Source organism: Prinia subflava, chromosome Z (genome assembly GCF_021018805.1).
Source record: "Prinia subflava isolate CZ2003 ecotype Zambia chromosome Z, Cam_Psub_1.2, whole genome shotgun sequence".
Classification (NCBI taxonomy): Eukaryota; Metazoa; Chordata; class Aves; order Passeriformes; family Cisticolidae; genus Prinia; species Prinia subflava.
The window spans coordinates 18,954,516-18,969,977 of record NC_086283.1 but is presented as its reverse complement, the minus strand read 5'-3'; positions in this window follow the sequence as shown (position 1 = coordinate 18,969,977).

Here is a 15,462-nt window from a genome sequence, read left to right as displayed (position 1 = left end):
ATTCCTGGTTTCCCAGTATTCACTACAAACAAAATTTTCTTAGGGAGAAGACAAGTGGGAGGGGAGAAAGATCTCTTCAAGACATACAAGTAACATCTCAAAACCTAAAAAAATAATACAATTGCTTGCCCTCATTCATTGGGGCTGGAGAGCTGCCGGAATAGTTTGGGACAGCTTTTATGTGAGCCTGAAGCCAATGCTGATATTTTTTGTACTCTAATATCAGTGTAACCTGTGTGCTACTCAATAAATCACACAGCTATGTTTAATTTAAGGAACATCAACAACCCTGGAAGTACTACACTTCTGAACAGTATTTGAAACTGCAGATGCCATTTAGGAATTTGAGATTTGGCAGGCATTCCTCGACCCATGATCCTATTACCAAATTAATGCTCAAATCAAGTAGCAAGTTTGAGACCCCAAACCTGGTCCAATTCCTGTTGAAATCAATGGGGTTTTGTCCATGGAATTCACTGGCCATCTGTTGAAACCAAATGTGTTTTGTATTTTGTGACAAAGAGTAATAAGCATGAGAATATTTTCAGCTAAGATATTATTTTCCTTAGAGAAAAGCCACAATCTGGAGCTATGGGATTTACAAACCACCTTTGTTCCATCCTGAAGGAACAAAATGCCTCCAAATACCAATATTCCCATTAGCTTTATGTGCCATGTCTCTGGAATAAAGATATTTTTCTGGTTGTGATCCAAAACATTGCAAAAATCTGAAATAACCTTGAAGAAAACATCTTCCTGGAGAATATGGCAGTTTCCTTCAGAATTTAGCACTAATCTAGGAACATTAAGTACACACTGAGCTCTATCAGATTTAATTTAAATGAAGAGAGTCACTTAAGTGCTGTTATTATTTTTCTATTCAACTTTGATGATGCTTACATGCCTTCACAGATTCCTTTATAAATTGCTTTAAGCTATGTACTATATGAGTGATACACTATCTGTACATTTATGTGGATACAGACAAGCTCTTTTTCAATACAGACTGAGCAGGTCAAAGCAGAGGCAGAGAGAATATATTTGTCACATCTTCTATTCGATCTCATTTGTTTTTCCATCTACATGTATTCATCATAAATCCGCTAAAACATGTTGGAGTGCACTGGAAGGGCAGCCTCAATAATGTCAGGAGATTTATGTTAGCAAGACTAGATTTTAACAACAGTATCACTTTCCATTTCAAGCCTGTGATGAAACCTCTGCTGCTGTTTGAGAGCTGTCTGACAAAACATTTCCTTGTTTCAAACATGCCAGGGAGATGAATGATTGGGTCGGCAGAATGCTGCAGATAAAAGGTTAGGAACATTCTTTATCCAGATTATTTTCTGAGTACAACTTGGATTGAAATATGGATTAACCTCTTTAAATCTGGAATCCTTATTCATACGTTTTGCTGGGTGCTGGAATTTTCAGGACCTGAGCTATCAGAACCAATATCCACTGAAGCTGGCCCAAAGATTTTCATCAGCCTTCAGTGGACCTTGAATCATATACTAAATGCAAAAGGTTTCTCTTACAGCATTGAAAATAGAAGTTAATTTATTTTATATATTTTATTTAATAGATCACTCACTACCATCAAAAAGAAAGTGTATTTACTAGTAGTTAGTAAAATGAATGATTACTTTGAAGATTAACCACCTTTCTTCCTGTCCTTGGCAGTTTGAGTATGCCTTGCCCTGATGTTAGCATCCTTCACACAACCTTTTTCCTTTCAGAATATTCAGGGTGAACATTCAACCAAGCTATTTCTTTATTTGCAGTATATTTTTCATGCAAGAACACCTCTGGATAAAATAACAACTTTTTTACACTGCTCTGCTCTCTTGGTGTGCTTTGATTTTGAGATCAGTGTCTGGCAGGCGTTGATCCAGTCTCTGGTACAGGCTGAATTTGGCAGTTGCACAGAAGGAGCTCTGGCTGGATAATGGAAGGGCTGCCTGGCACAGAACCCCTTTTCAGGATGAGTTTGGTCTATCCTGATTGTGTAATTTAGGAGGTATTCAGAGCCTAATAAAAATCATCTGTAAAAATGGTTTAAGTATGATATAGGGAACAAAAAGCATTGACAATGCTGGGGAAAAAATATCACATTTTCCTGTCTTATCAGTCAGTCATAAAATCTAATTGGGCCACCTGTACTACATGGCACGAATCATTAGGGTGACATTATCCTGTCCTCACTCATTTCTTTCCTGCTGCATCTCCCAGGCCTGAGGTGGGCAGCTATTTTTAATTCTGAGAGCTCTCATATGCCAGGTCCCACAAGAACAGACTCTGTCCTCAATCCTGCTCAACATCTGTCACATCAGCAGCAGGAGATGTTCCACACTCAAGAGCCAGTGACACCTGACAATGCAGCTTATTTTTCAGGAACAAACAACATCACCGAGCTCCCTGAGTGACCAGAGAAGGAACAGCTATCTTGGGACTTTCAGAAGAGCTAAAAAAACTGGGATCTTTCCTCACGAGCAGACCTAGATGCAGCACAGGTTTCTCCAGTCAAGCTTAAATCAATTCAGGACCTGCCTCCACCCTGCAGCCACAGGTTCTTTGGGTCCTGTCACTCTATAATGGCATGGGCAAAGTGGCAATAAACTCAAAAGTGGAGTGATTAGAAGTATATTAGAAAATGATGAGGGTGTCTGACAGGTGAAGAGGAATTAATTGCCCATCAAACAACTAGAACAAAACTAGCAAAGAGTTCAGAGTGTGGCAAAAAAAGGTGGCTCTTTAGAAGGCAGCAGTTCATGTCTGGCATTCCTGCCTACAGCTGCTGTCACTGCTTAGAGCTTAATGGGTTCAAGGGGACACGCAGCAAATCCTAAGAGAAATCCTCTGTGGTTTTTATTAAATATAGGAACGATGTCAGCTCAGCAAATGCTGAAGCTACAAATGGCTGAATCCTGAGAGAGATGCAGGAGGAAGTGCTGTACTCACATTTGCATTTCCTTAGTGCCTCACCAAGCTGTACCTGGCCTGGGTAAGTCAGACCTGGGGCTTGTAGCCAACAACCTCCCTAATGGTCCTTGTTCCCAGGCATCCCATCTGTCAGGTTATGGACCAAAGGTCTGGATGCCAGTGAACATGGCACTGCTGAATCTGTGTGTTTACACTGGTATAAACCAGAGAAGGATTGTTTAGTTGGCTGGAAGGAACATCTGGAGTCCATCTGGCCCATCCCACCATCTTTGGCAGTTGAGGTTTGACTGGGTGGCTTGGGGCTTGCCTTATCCAGCTCCTGTTCCAGCATCTCATGGCCCTCCCTCTGAATTATTTTTTATTTAGAGCTGATCAGAACTTGTTCATTTAGTCACTTGTTTTCTTCTGGTTCTGTGTTTTCACTGTGTTTACTTTCCTGAGAACGAGGCTGTTGTTTCAGTTGCTTCTGGGAGCTTCCAGAAGGTTCTGCAGCCCCTGGGTGGGCTGTGATGGGCAGGCTGTGGTCATCGGGTGACTCCTGAGTGGGGCTTAGATAAAAGGGGCTGCAGGGGCTGCAGGACTCCTGGTGTTGTGGGAGCTATGCCCTGGCAGGTGAGTGGTGCCCAGCTGGCAGGTGGGTCACGGGGGTGCCCAGGAAGGTGTGGGAGAGTTCAGCTGTCTGTTCCTTACAAAATACCTGCCATGTGTAAAAACTAGACTGTAACTGCAGTCACTCACTTGGAAATTCTGACATCAGATATTTTGAAATATCTCTTAACTTCTCCAGATGTCAAGCCTTTAAACCAAATGCTCAAAACACAATGTCAAGCTCTTTAACTACAACTAGATACATTGTAAATGTTTTCTTGAAAAGTGAACAATCTCACAATTCCTGAAGCTTAAAATATAAGCAAGGCAAAGCTGAAGTTTAATTGTACACCCAGGTAACATGGTCTGTGTGTGCAGTGTAACATTTTCAACACCTGAGCCCAGCTTCTTCCAGGCACAAAGTTTACTTGTAGCAACAAACAGATATGAATCTTTGGGGAGTTCCTCTTTCTCTGATTTTGACTTTGGTCTGTTCCTCACCCTCTGGGCTGAACTGTACTTCTATCACAAAGCTGTGTTAGGGATCCAAGTCTGCATAAACAGAAGGATCACCCTGAAGGAGTGACACTCGATTCTGGTTATTGGCTGTTCTTCCACTATCGAATCTTTATTCTGTCTTTGGGAGAGTCAAAGAAATCAGTCTGTCTGGCATTTGGAAGAGAAAACAGAGGGGTGATTTTATTGCTGTCAAGAGCTGCTGGGTGGAAAGATCTAGAGCAGACAGAGCAGAGTCCTTCAGGATATGCAGAGGGAAAAAGCTGAGACACAACAGACAATAAACCCAAGGATATTCCACTTGGATACAAGAGTATTTTAGCATGTGAGTAGTCAGACCCTGGAAGGAGGTGTCACAGGGGTTGGGGAATCTGCCTAAGGACAGACTGAGCACTCAGCTGAGCAGCCTGATCTGCTTAGCCCTGCTCTGCTGCACGGTGCAGCTGCAGGGCTCCAGAGGTCCCTTCCAACCTGAATTATTCTGTGATTTCATGAATCCTATTGGTAAGCCTATAATACACCTCTTCATTACTACACATGCAGTAGATTTGAATAAAAGTATTAACAGATATAGGCTGTTTGAAATTTGAATATCCTTCTTAGCATTTCCCTGTTTATTCCTGCATGTTTTGCCTGATCATGATTCCTCTTACTGAAGAGGAAATACTTTCTTATAAGAATTTCTCAATACTCCTGGCAGGAAAAATCCCCAACCAAGACCCCCAAATTGATCACAATTTGAAATTACGAATTTAGTAATGTTAATTTTTCTAATTTACTGTTTTCTTTTGTTGTGATCAGTGTTCTGAGTTAAACATTCACATTGACAATACAAGGGATGAGGGAGAGGGTTTTTTTAGGTTGTGACCTGGGAAAGCAGGAGAACAGAGATCAGCCTGCAATTCTGCTTTGTTTCTGATGCAGCAGCTGACATGGTAAATAGACAATAGGAAGTCTAAAAGCAGATTTGTCATAAACTGTAAATTTCCTGCTATGAGCTTCCTCAATGCTTCTGTTGACATAAAATCTCAAAATCGTGTTAGAAAGATCTTTGTCAAAAACAAAAAAAAAGAAATGGAGAAGCTTTGGAAAGATAAAAATGAGCCTTAGTTCAATATGAGTCTTCTGGGATGTTGAATTTTCCCTAAGATTAATTTAATACAATAGAGGTCTAAGGAAAGAGCCTGAAACAGGGTAAATAGTAATCTCACAGAAGGAGCCACCCATTCACTGTGTAGGTGTCTCTAAAAATTTATAGGGCATTTTTACTTATTTAATCCCTTTCTCTTCCAGTTTTTCTTCAGTGGGAGTGTTACTAAAGGAAAATACATACACAAAAGTGGCTGCATAATGTGTCTTTTTCATCAGTCTGCTATCAGGCCCTGCAATATACAGAATTTCTCTCTCCACTTTGTGCCAGTCCCCAGATTATCTCTATATGTTATAAAAAAGAAACACAGTAGAGATATCTGTTGAAGAAAGGTAGTGAATTTTGTGACATGCTTGGTAGACAAAGAGGGGAAGATGCAAACTGATCCAAAGTTACCTCCTCTGTGCCATTCATAGATCTCTGTTGTACCCAAAGGATACACAGGAGTTGTCCTTCACTTGATCATTTCTCAGAGGAAGCCTTTTCCCACCTCTGATCATTCTTGTGGCCCTCCTTGGAACCTTTTCAGGTCTAAGCTATTCTTTGAGGTGAAAGGATCTGAACTGGGTGCAATAACAAGATGTCCATGAATTGTGGTTTGCCTGTGGTGCTTTATCTTGTTATAAAATTATTCACACAGATTTGACTTCCAGGCTGACACTGACCTGGTGTTTTCACTATTTATAACACCCCAATGTCTTGGTCCTAAATTAAAACAATCACCTCAGAGCCTGACTTATTTTATTTTTTTTTTAATACATAAAGTTAGGATTGCTGTGCTTAGTCAACATACACATACTGTGGGTTTGTCATTGAGTATAGCTTCTCTAACTCAAATTCCTTCTGCAGCTCTTAACAGGTGCTTTTTGTCCTCACTGCTTCAGGTGGCTTTCTATTGTTGAGCTACCACCCAGCTGCCTGAGATCTCAGCCCTTCCCCTGTGAATGTTCAGCAGCCACAGCATCTCCCTGCAGAATGCCATTAGTGACCTCTCTCCTTCAGGAGGGCACAGCAGTCGTTCCCACAGTTTGTTGCCCATCTTTCAAGCCCTCATTTATTCCTGACATTCCCTCTCATGCCACAGCTTCTCAGTTCCTTGCAGAAGCCTCGATGGAGAAATTTGCAGAAAGCCTTTTAGAAATACATACAAACTTCTATTAACTGGATCACTTTAACTGCACAGACATGACCTTTGGGGACAATTTTTGTGTTTGTAAGATGCACTTTCCTGGCAGGTAGACTCTCTCAAAGTACATTATTTTTGTCAAGATGTCTGTTAATTTGTTTTTCCTGACAGCTTCTATAGAAGTCTGGCTTGCAGACAAGTTATTTCTCTGCATCTATCCTGGTATCCTGAAATTTGGTACCGTATTTGTCCTTTCCCAGTGCTCAGTGGTTTTAAGTCAATGGTTGTTCACTGCTGTGAGTGATTTTTCTATTTGGCTTTCATTAAAAGTCATAAATGAGTATGGTTTAGTTCTTGTCATTTGATATTGTTTATAATGTAAAAATATCCCAGAATCTCCTCTATAGTTATTTCAGCTTCAGACAGATCTGGTGGTGGGGTTTTTGTTTGTTTGTTTGTTTGTTTGTTTTTGAGAATTCTGGAGTAAGAATTGCCTCTCTTCCTGATACAGAGGCCATTTATAAAGAATTTGGCTTCTCTTGAATGCTTCTCTTGGAGTATATGTATTGACATTATAGATTTTTGAAGGGTTTTCTGCTTTGTTCTTGTTGTTTCTTAAATTCTTCTTTGGCTGACTTACTGTGTTCAAACTCCCGCAGCTCTATCAGCACTTCATTTTTAAGTGGGTTCCTTACCCTGTCCAACAAGCTTTAGGGAAGGCTAAAATATTTTTAAGATCTTTAAGGAAATAGAAACATATTTGAATATAGTAAAATATGCTTATTTCCCCTTTTCTATTTAATTTGACTTCCCTAAAAGGTCATTTTCTTTTTTCTTTTTTTTTTTTTTTTTTTTTTTTTTTGCTTTACAATAGTCTATATAATGTCAAGCACTTTGCTGAATAGGGAAAGATTTAATTAGGGACTTAAATGTTCTGCTGAATCGGGGCTTCATAACTCCCACTTCACCACAGTCTAAGTGATAATGTATTGACTAAGAAGAATAAAATTTACCCCCAAACACCTTGACAATTAGCTAAAGTTAGTCAAAGAGATCAAAGCTCAATTTAGCAACTTTCATTGCCTTTCTTCCCCTCATTTTCCTTTAACTAATTCTTTGGGTACACTTTTCTTTTCTTTACAATGAGCATACAACACAGAATGACCCTGAAAGCAGTTTTCTTCATTTCTGAGTGAGTTATGAGTCGAGGGATTTGATGTGGTTATCGTAGTCCTCCCTTCCTTATTGTTCATTAATTAAAACACTGCTGCTCAGATAGAGATTTATCAAGTAAACTGAAACTCTCACTTTCATTTTGGATGACTGGTTCCAGATTTGCCGAAGCTTATCTTGATCTCAGGTCTTCCTTTTAAATTAGTTTCCCTGGGGTTCTGAAGTTTTATCAGATAGGGGAATAGTAAACAGTTGTTCAGACTTCAAGCCCTAATGTTTCAGATTAAAGCCACGAAAGATTTGCTCTCCTGCTATAAGTTCCAATTGAAGCAAAAATGCCAATTCAGGATTTTCTTCTTAAAGAGATTCTTCTTTGTAGAAAGAAAAAAATACAAGCCTATATTTATTCAACTTTGTTTTATTTAAAGATTAAATGAACTTGGAATAAAACCTGCTTACTTTACAGCTATTTATTTGCTGTAATTCCCCAAATCTTTCTAAAATAATGTCCATATCTCTAATCAGAACATACCCAAAATAACTCCTCAGGCATAGAACATTATGTTATTTTAGTTAACAATAAGCTTTGCATCCCAAACTCACATACCTAGATAGAAATAACAGTTTAATGTTGGGTTTGATGTAAAACAAACTAGCCAGCTGGGGGAAATTCAATTACAAATGCCTTCTTGCTAACAGGAAGGATTGGCTCACTGCTGAAGGATAGATGGCATTGCTGATCCTGATGCTTTTTGCTGGGGATGACTTTGGGGTTGCTGGGAGGTGTGATGAGTGCAGAAACAGCTTGTTTCAGATCTCAGTGAGGGAAGTGTTGGTGATGTATGTGAGGTTTCAGTATTTGTGTATCAAAAGCGGAATAGTCAAGGATTAGGACCAAGGATTAAGCTGGGGTTAGGAAGAGAGACTCTAAAGTAAGATTACAGGTGGATTAAGCAATGCTAAAACTCTGCGGAGCTCAGGTGATTATTTTGGGGGCCATTTCTTGATCTCGTCATAGCTTACTTGCGCAAAACTCTGCTATATGGTTTTGTCTTTTAGTCACAGTCCTAAAGCCTCATCCGTTGAAAGGCTTCATTTGATAGACAGAGCTTCCAGGCCCCAGCGGACCAGCTCCAGATTGGTAGAAATCATTCGACACTCTTAAAAATTCTCCAGATGTCACTTGACTTTTCTACTTTGTGTTGCCCGGAACGCAAAATCAACAACACGGAGGCAGAGGTCTTTAGTGAAAAGCTGCTCCCCACCAAAAAAGGGGGCTAGTCTGTTTATTTCTTTTCCTTTTATAATTTGTGGGTCTGGTAGCAGATTGGCTCTTGGGGTTACTACACCTTCACCCCACTGGCTAGACCAGCTGTCAACCAACATTATTTTCAGGCTGGAAATATGTAAGCAAAGGACAGTGAACAAAAACAAGAAAGGTTGCTTATGTTCTAAAGTGTGAGAAAGTGAAAAACTGACCCTTGATATTGTACAGTAACTAAAGAACTGACTCCATCTTATAAGCAAGTAGAAGGCTTTAAAAAAATTTCAGAAAAACCAGGGCAACAACTTCGTATGTGTGCAAACATGTATGTGCTAGTCACATAAATAATAATACTTATTCCAAATAAATAATTACAGTCTCTTATCAAATCTAATATCCTTGAGCCTATCAAAATGTTCAGCACCATCCTGCTGCCAGTTCATTTTCCCCCTCCCAGACTATGTGTTCATTTCCCACAAAACATTGATCAAAACAGTTGGATAGTTTGGCCTGCAGGAGAGGCTTTGGCAACCTCATTTTAGTGTTAAATCTGATTTTCCTTTCCAAATTAAAGGTTTTGTGTTCTCATCGTGTCCTGACTTCCGCTGAGTTTCCTTCTCAAGAACCAAGGAGCCACTGATTTCTTCTTGAGTGCAGAGGCAGCAGTGCCAGCAGCACTCCTCTAACGGGTTTGGAACAGAGTGGGAGCCAAAAGCTGGGAGGATTCGTCTCTCACAACTTGTTCAGTGTGCCATGGCTCTTGGCCGCCTGCCCTATGGCAGGCTGATATGGGTTGTTGCAGGGTTTCCCACATCATCCATTTCTCTCCTGTCCTCTGAGCAGTGGCCACTTTGAAAAGATTACTTTTATTTTAAAAACATTTCACAGATTTGCTCAATTCCTTTCCATCTTAATTCAGATTATTCACTAGCAATACCTGCTTCTCCCTTCCCTTCCCTTCCCTTCCCTTCCCTTCCCTTCCCTTCCCTTCCCTTCCCTTCCCTTCCCTTCCCTTCCCTTCCCTTCCCTTCCCTTCCCTTCCCTTCCCTTCCCTTCCCTTCCCTTCCCTTCCCTTCCCTTCCCTTCCCTTCCCTTCCCTTCCCTTCCCTTCCCTTCCCTTCCCTTCCCTTCCCTTCCCTTCCCTTCCCTTCCCTTCCCTTCCCTTCCCTTCCCTTCCCTTCCCTTCCCTTCCCTGCCCTGCCCTGCCCTGCCCTGCCCTGCCCTGCCCTGCCCTGCCCTGCCCTGCCCTGCCCTGCCCTGCCCTGCCCTGCCCTTCCCGTGCCCTTCCCTTCCCTTCCCGCACCCTTCCCGCACCCTTCCCTTCCCGCACCCTTCCCGCACCCTTCCCTTCCCGCACCCTTCCCGCACCCTTCCCGCACCCTTCCCTTCCCGCACCCTTCCCTTCCCGCACCCTTCCCTTCCCGCACCCTTCCCGCACCCTTCCCGCACCCTTCCCCTCCCCACCCCTTTTCCCTTTTCCCCTTTCCCCTTTCCCCTTTCCCCCTTTCCCCTTTCCCCTTTCCCCTTTCCCCTTTCACCTTTTCCCCTTTCCCCTTTCCCCTTTTCCCCTTTCCCCTTTCCCCTTTTCCCCTTTCCCCTTTCCTCTTTCCCCTTTCTTTTCCTTCCCATTTCATTCCTTTCTCACTGCAGAATCAGTCACTTCAGGTACAGGCAAAGATTAAAAAAAAAAAAAATCGATTTTTATTTCCCTCTTAAAGAAAAAAAATATGTCACATTTGTAAATTTGAGATTTTCAGTTGCAAACCATCAGTGCTGGGATTTTGTTAAGTGTTTTCTGACAAATAAAAGGCATTTCTTGATATCTCTGAGCTTTAATGGTTCTAATAGGAAGTTAATAACTCTAATTTGTAGATACATTTTTTGCACAATAAATAATAAAGTATGAAGCAATAAAATTTATGAGAGAAAAAATTGGTAAGAAATTAGTGACAAGCCCATGACAGCTGAATGCAGTTCACATAAATGTGTCTGATACAAAGAGCCTCAAGCAGCAAATTAATCTGAACTTCCTGAACTGCTCCTTTTTATTTCTGCTCTTTCTTCATATGTATTTTATTCCTGTCAGGAAAGCCTTTGCTCTTCCAACAGTTCTACAGAAGATGTTAAAAACTATCAGACTTGTACAGTAGCTTCCCTACAGTATTAAAAAAAATGGTGGTGCCATCTGGCACCTTGGAAAGATTAAAGAATTTGCTTTACAAAAATGTGTTTGCATGCTTAAAGGTGTTTCATTCTACATCTTGTGTTATCTTGTGTCTTAATATTAAATCCCACCAACAGCAAATAGAGTAGGTGAAGGAAGTTTTAATTTTTGAATTAATTGAATAATATGGTGGCAGACTTTTATAAATGTGCTTTGGAATACAGGAGCAAATGGTGTGTTTCTGTGTTTTTACTGACTGGAGTCTGGTATTTCACTGTGACAGCCGTCACAGTCATCTTCTTTAATGCCACTGTGCAGCTCTGCTGCTCTGCACATCACTGATGAACAAAACAATGGGCTGGAAGGTATTAAAGGAGCTTAAGCATGGCATGAGGGATGCTGAAATGGAGAAATTTGGAATATTGTGTAGCAATTCTTGGTATCAACGCATTGTTTCAGGGTTTATAGCATCATTCAGTTATTTGGATCTTTTTGGAAGTGGTTCAGCTTTGGCAAAGCCACCAAAAATATTAAGAAAAAAACCAAGAGAGAAAATGAAAAAACAGCAGCTGAATTCCAAAGACAGAGTCTTACAGTAACACAGAGAGTGGTACAATTATATGGGTTTGAGTACAGTAATGCATTTTCCTGGACAGACATTCTTTAATAATATTTTGGAATTTCTATTGATTTTTTCTTGTTACCAGGGGCCAAACCAGGATAGAATGCAACATCTCGTTTATGCAACAGTACCCTGGATCGACACTCAAGTGTACCAGCTCAGCCCTCAGTGAAATACAGAGCCCAAATTTCCAGCAGCAGCAGCAGCCAAATGAATAATAAACATTTTGTGTCTTAGGCTGGTAACAAGAGTGTCAACCAATCCTTCAGGATACTGCCTGATGTTACATCTTTCCTTCACAGAGGAGCAGAATTAATTTAAAATAGGCTCTCTTAGCAGTACAAGTAACAGCACCTGCTTTTCTTTTTTCCACATAAACCTGTGCAACTACAGCTGCAGTTATATATGAATATATGTATATATGAACCTCTGTAAGTACCTGCAGAAATCAGTACAAAATCTATCTGCAAGACTGTGTTTGTATCTATATCTGTAAAAAATTCTGAGGGGATTGGTGTGTGTAAAATATTTTATTTTAAATAAATATTCTGTGTTTCCATAATATTTTTGTACTAAAACCCTTGGTTTCTGCCACACAACCTCCCTCAGTTCAAGAGAGCCACTGATGTCTTTTAGGGAGGTCTGCAGGACTAGAATGTCATCAAGTGGTTAAGAAAAGGAAATACTCTGTTCTAGCAAAAGTAAAATAAGAAATGGTCTGAATTTGAAACTAAAAAAAAATAATAATAAATTGTTAGAATTTTAGGAAAGGTCTGAATCATGTCTTGTATTCCAATTTTCTGCCTTTTAAAGGTCTTGCATTAAGTCAGGGATTATTTTATAATCCATTATGCTTGGTGCCTATTAAAATAAAAGAGGCCGTTTTTTTCCATTTAAGATTTGGAAATCAATATTTCAGGTTTCTCTCTCAATAAGGTAGGGCGAGATCCAACAACATTCCTGTGAGCTCAGCTTTCCCTTGAATTTCAGGAGATGCTGCATCCCTCTTTCCATTAGCTCTGAGCGTTCCCCAGCCCCACTCCTGCCAGCAGTGAGGCCAGTCCTCACTCTGCAATGGGAAGAACTGATGAGGATCCTTTCCTTCTTTGCTCCTGGTTCTTTCTCTGCCTGCTCCTCACATCTCCTGGGACAGCATCCCTGTGCTGCTCAGCATTGCCCAGTTTCGGCTGTCCAGGGATGGATGGCACACCAGCAATGAAGACAAGCAGCAATTTGATCCCCTGGCTGGTGCACTGTGTTGTCTGAGAAAGCCATGAAAGCCCAAGAACATGTGGGAGGCTACAATTTGTGTTTATCATTCATATTTTATGGGTAACAACTTGGATTTTCAGTTGTGAAAGCAAGTGATAGCTGGGAAGCTGTCAAAATCACTGAAGTGTTTAGCAGTGTTATTCCAGTGACTGTGCTGAAGACTATCTGTGGAATTTGAAGCCATAAAACATAACTGAAGTCAAGTCCCTTGCTTATCTATTTAAAATGGTTGGATTCTTTCTCTGGAGACAAGCATGAAGAAAGAAGTAAAAAAGAAAAAGGTATCTGAAGACTGAAAAAAATATATTTTCCAATACTTTGTTTATTTGGCATTTAATGCCAAAACATGAAATTGACTCAGTAAGTCACCAGGACTGTCCTCCTGGTGCTATCAGCTGTCTGTCTAGGTAGAGGTTTCAAAGTTTACCTCTCTCTGTTCTTTTAGAGCTTTTCTTAATGTCCAATCCCAGTCTGGTTGCAGCACTGAACAACCTGCTGCTGTTTGTTGGGAAATTGTGAGTGTGGGAAGCACATCCTCTGTGGCGAGGCAGCTGGAGATGGTGCTGAAGGCAATCTTGCCCTTGATCTGCTGCAGCTGTGTTGGTTATCCAGCAGTGGGAACAGCCTTGCCCTCCCAGCTCTGGTGTGATAAAGATGAGTTAGCAGGGACAGAGGCAGCTGGGGTCTGCTGGCCCTGCTGTGAGGAGGAAGGGACAGGAGGGCGTGCAGGGACAGAGAGGGTCAGACGTGGTACGAGGGACAGACAGGGTTAGGTGGCCGTGCTGGGGATGGGAAGGAGAGAGCTGGAACTGCAGAAGAAAAGAAAGGAAGGAGAGAAAGAGCCAGAAAAGGTATGAGAGACTTTTGGATAACAAGGTGCTGATACTTGAAGCCTTCTGGTGTTTTGCTGAGGCACTGTGAGTGTCATCGTTATCTCAACAACCACAGCAGAGCTCTTGGTAATGTCTGATCCCAGTCTGGCTGCAGCACTGAACTATCTGCTGCTCTTTGTTGGGATATTGTGAGCATGGGAAGCACCTCCTCCTCCTCTTTGCAATGTTTGCAACACCTGCATTGCCATGGCTTTTGCTCCTCTCCATCTTTCAATTTATCTCAGCTGAGGAACAATCCTGAGACTCACAGGAGCAGGGAGGTGTTATCTCCCCCTGCTCAGCAGCATCGTGTCCTAACCCTGAAGGTTCTGGAGCTGAGCTGCACAGGTGCCCACAGACTGGCTGTTAGCACAGGATTCCTGACGAGTTGAGACTCTTGATGCTGATGTTCCCTAATCAAGTAAAATGGCTTCATCCTGTGTGAAATTCTCCTCCTGGAGCAATGCTGAATACTGAGTGGCCTTATGGATTTATCAGGAATAATCTATTCCCAAATCAAGCTGTGGGTTAGCCAGGCATAGTGGAATATTTCCTGACAGAGAACACAGGAGGAGTCACACCTTCCATATATCTCAGAGCTGTAGTAAATCTTCAAAGCTCAATGTTATGAAGTTCTGGATAAAACTTTTCTTGGGGAAGGGGACACAAAAAGGATTGTTGGAAGATGGTGGTGTGAGAATGTCTTCGGAACCAGCAGGAACATAGATGGAGGTATGGCTTGGACATGTAAATTGCTGTTAGGGAGTAGTAGTTGGGTAAATAGCATAGAACAGGGCAAGGAGCATTTAAGCATTACAGGAAATAAAAAGTTTTTGTTATAGCATGATGATTGTGTCAACAATATCATCTAATTTAAGAGCTCACTGTAGTCTAAAGTCTGTGAAGCACCAGAAGCGTTTAGGAGCCAGCTTTATAGTCTGTATGACACAGCAAGCTGGAAAGATTTAACTATCCTAAGAATACCAAAAGTGATGTAGCCAGGCTTTGAGAAGCACAAAGAATGAGAATGTTGCATTATCTTCCTCTCAAAGGATTTGTTGCCCACCCTGCTCTGGCAATGCATTTTGATGTCCTTTATTTGACTATATTGTCAGATATAAAAAATTTTAACCTATGAATTTTGCAGCTGGTGTCAAATGCAATCTTCTGAAAAAAATCTCTAGGAGAGTGAATATTCTGTTTTATTTTATGCAAGAAAAAATGTATAGAAAAGTGAGCAAGACTTAAGAACAAGAAAATATAATAGTTGTATTGAAAGGATGTATTTCATCCTGCTCTGCCAGTTCCCCAGTTCTGATTTAACTGTCAGCCAGTAACATGGAGCTTTTTATAGTAGCTTGGGGAGATGAATAGAGACAAAAACTCAGACACTGGGAAGAAACACAGTGAGGAAATGCATTCTGGACTATGCCTTCAACAAATTGCTTAATTTAGGAGAAAGAAAAGTCTTGTTTATTAGCTAAAAAGGCCACTGTCACTTTGGCTAGTGGGCTCTCCAATTCCTGTTCCATCTGTGACCTAAAGAATGTACATTAAAGTTATCCATAGAAGTTGACCACTGATGAGCTGGAGGCTAATGAGTTAAGGGGTGAGGATTCACCCTTTTTCCTTTTCCCAGTTTTAAGATTCTGGGTTCCTCCACTCTTCTCTGAATATCTGGAAGGATATTCTCCTTTTACAGAAGTAAGATCCTACTGCCCCAGAAGTCTGATAAGATTCTTCAGGTGTCCCAAATCAGATGTCCAGGAGCG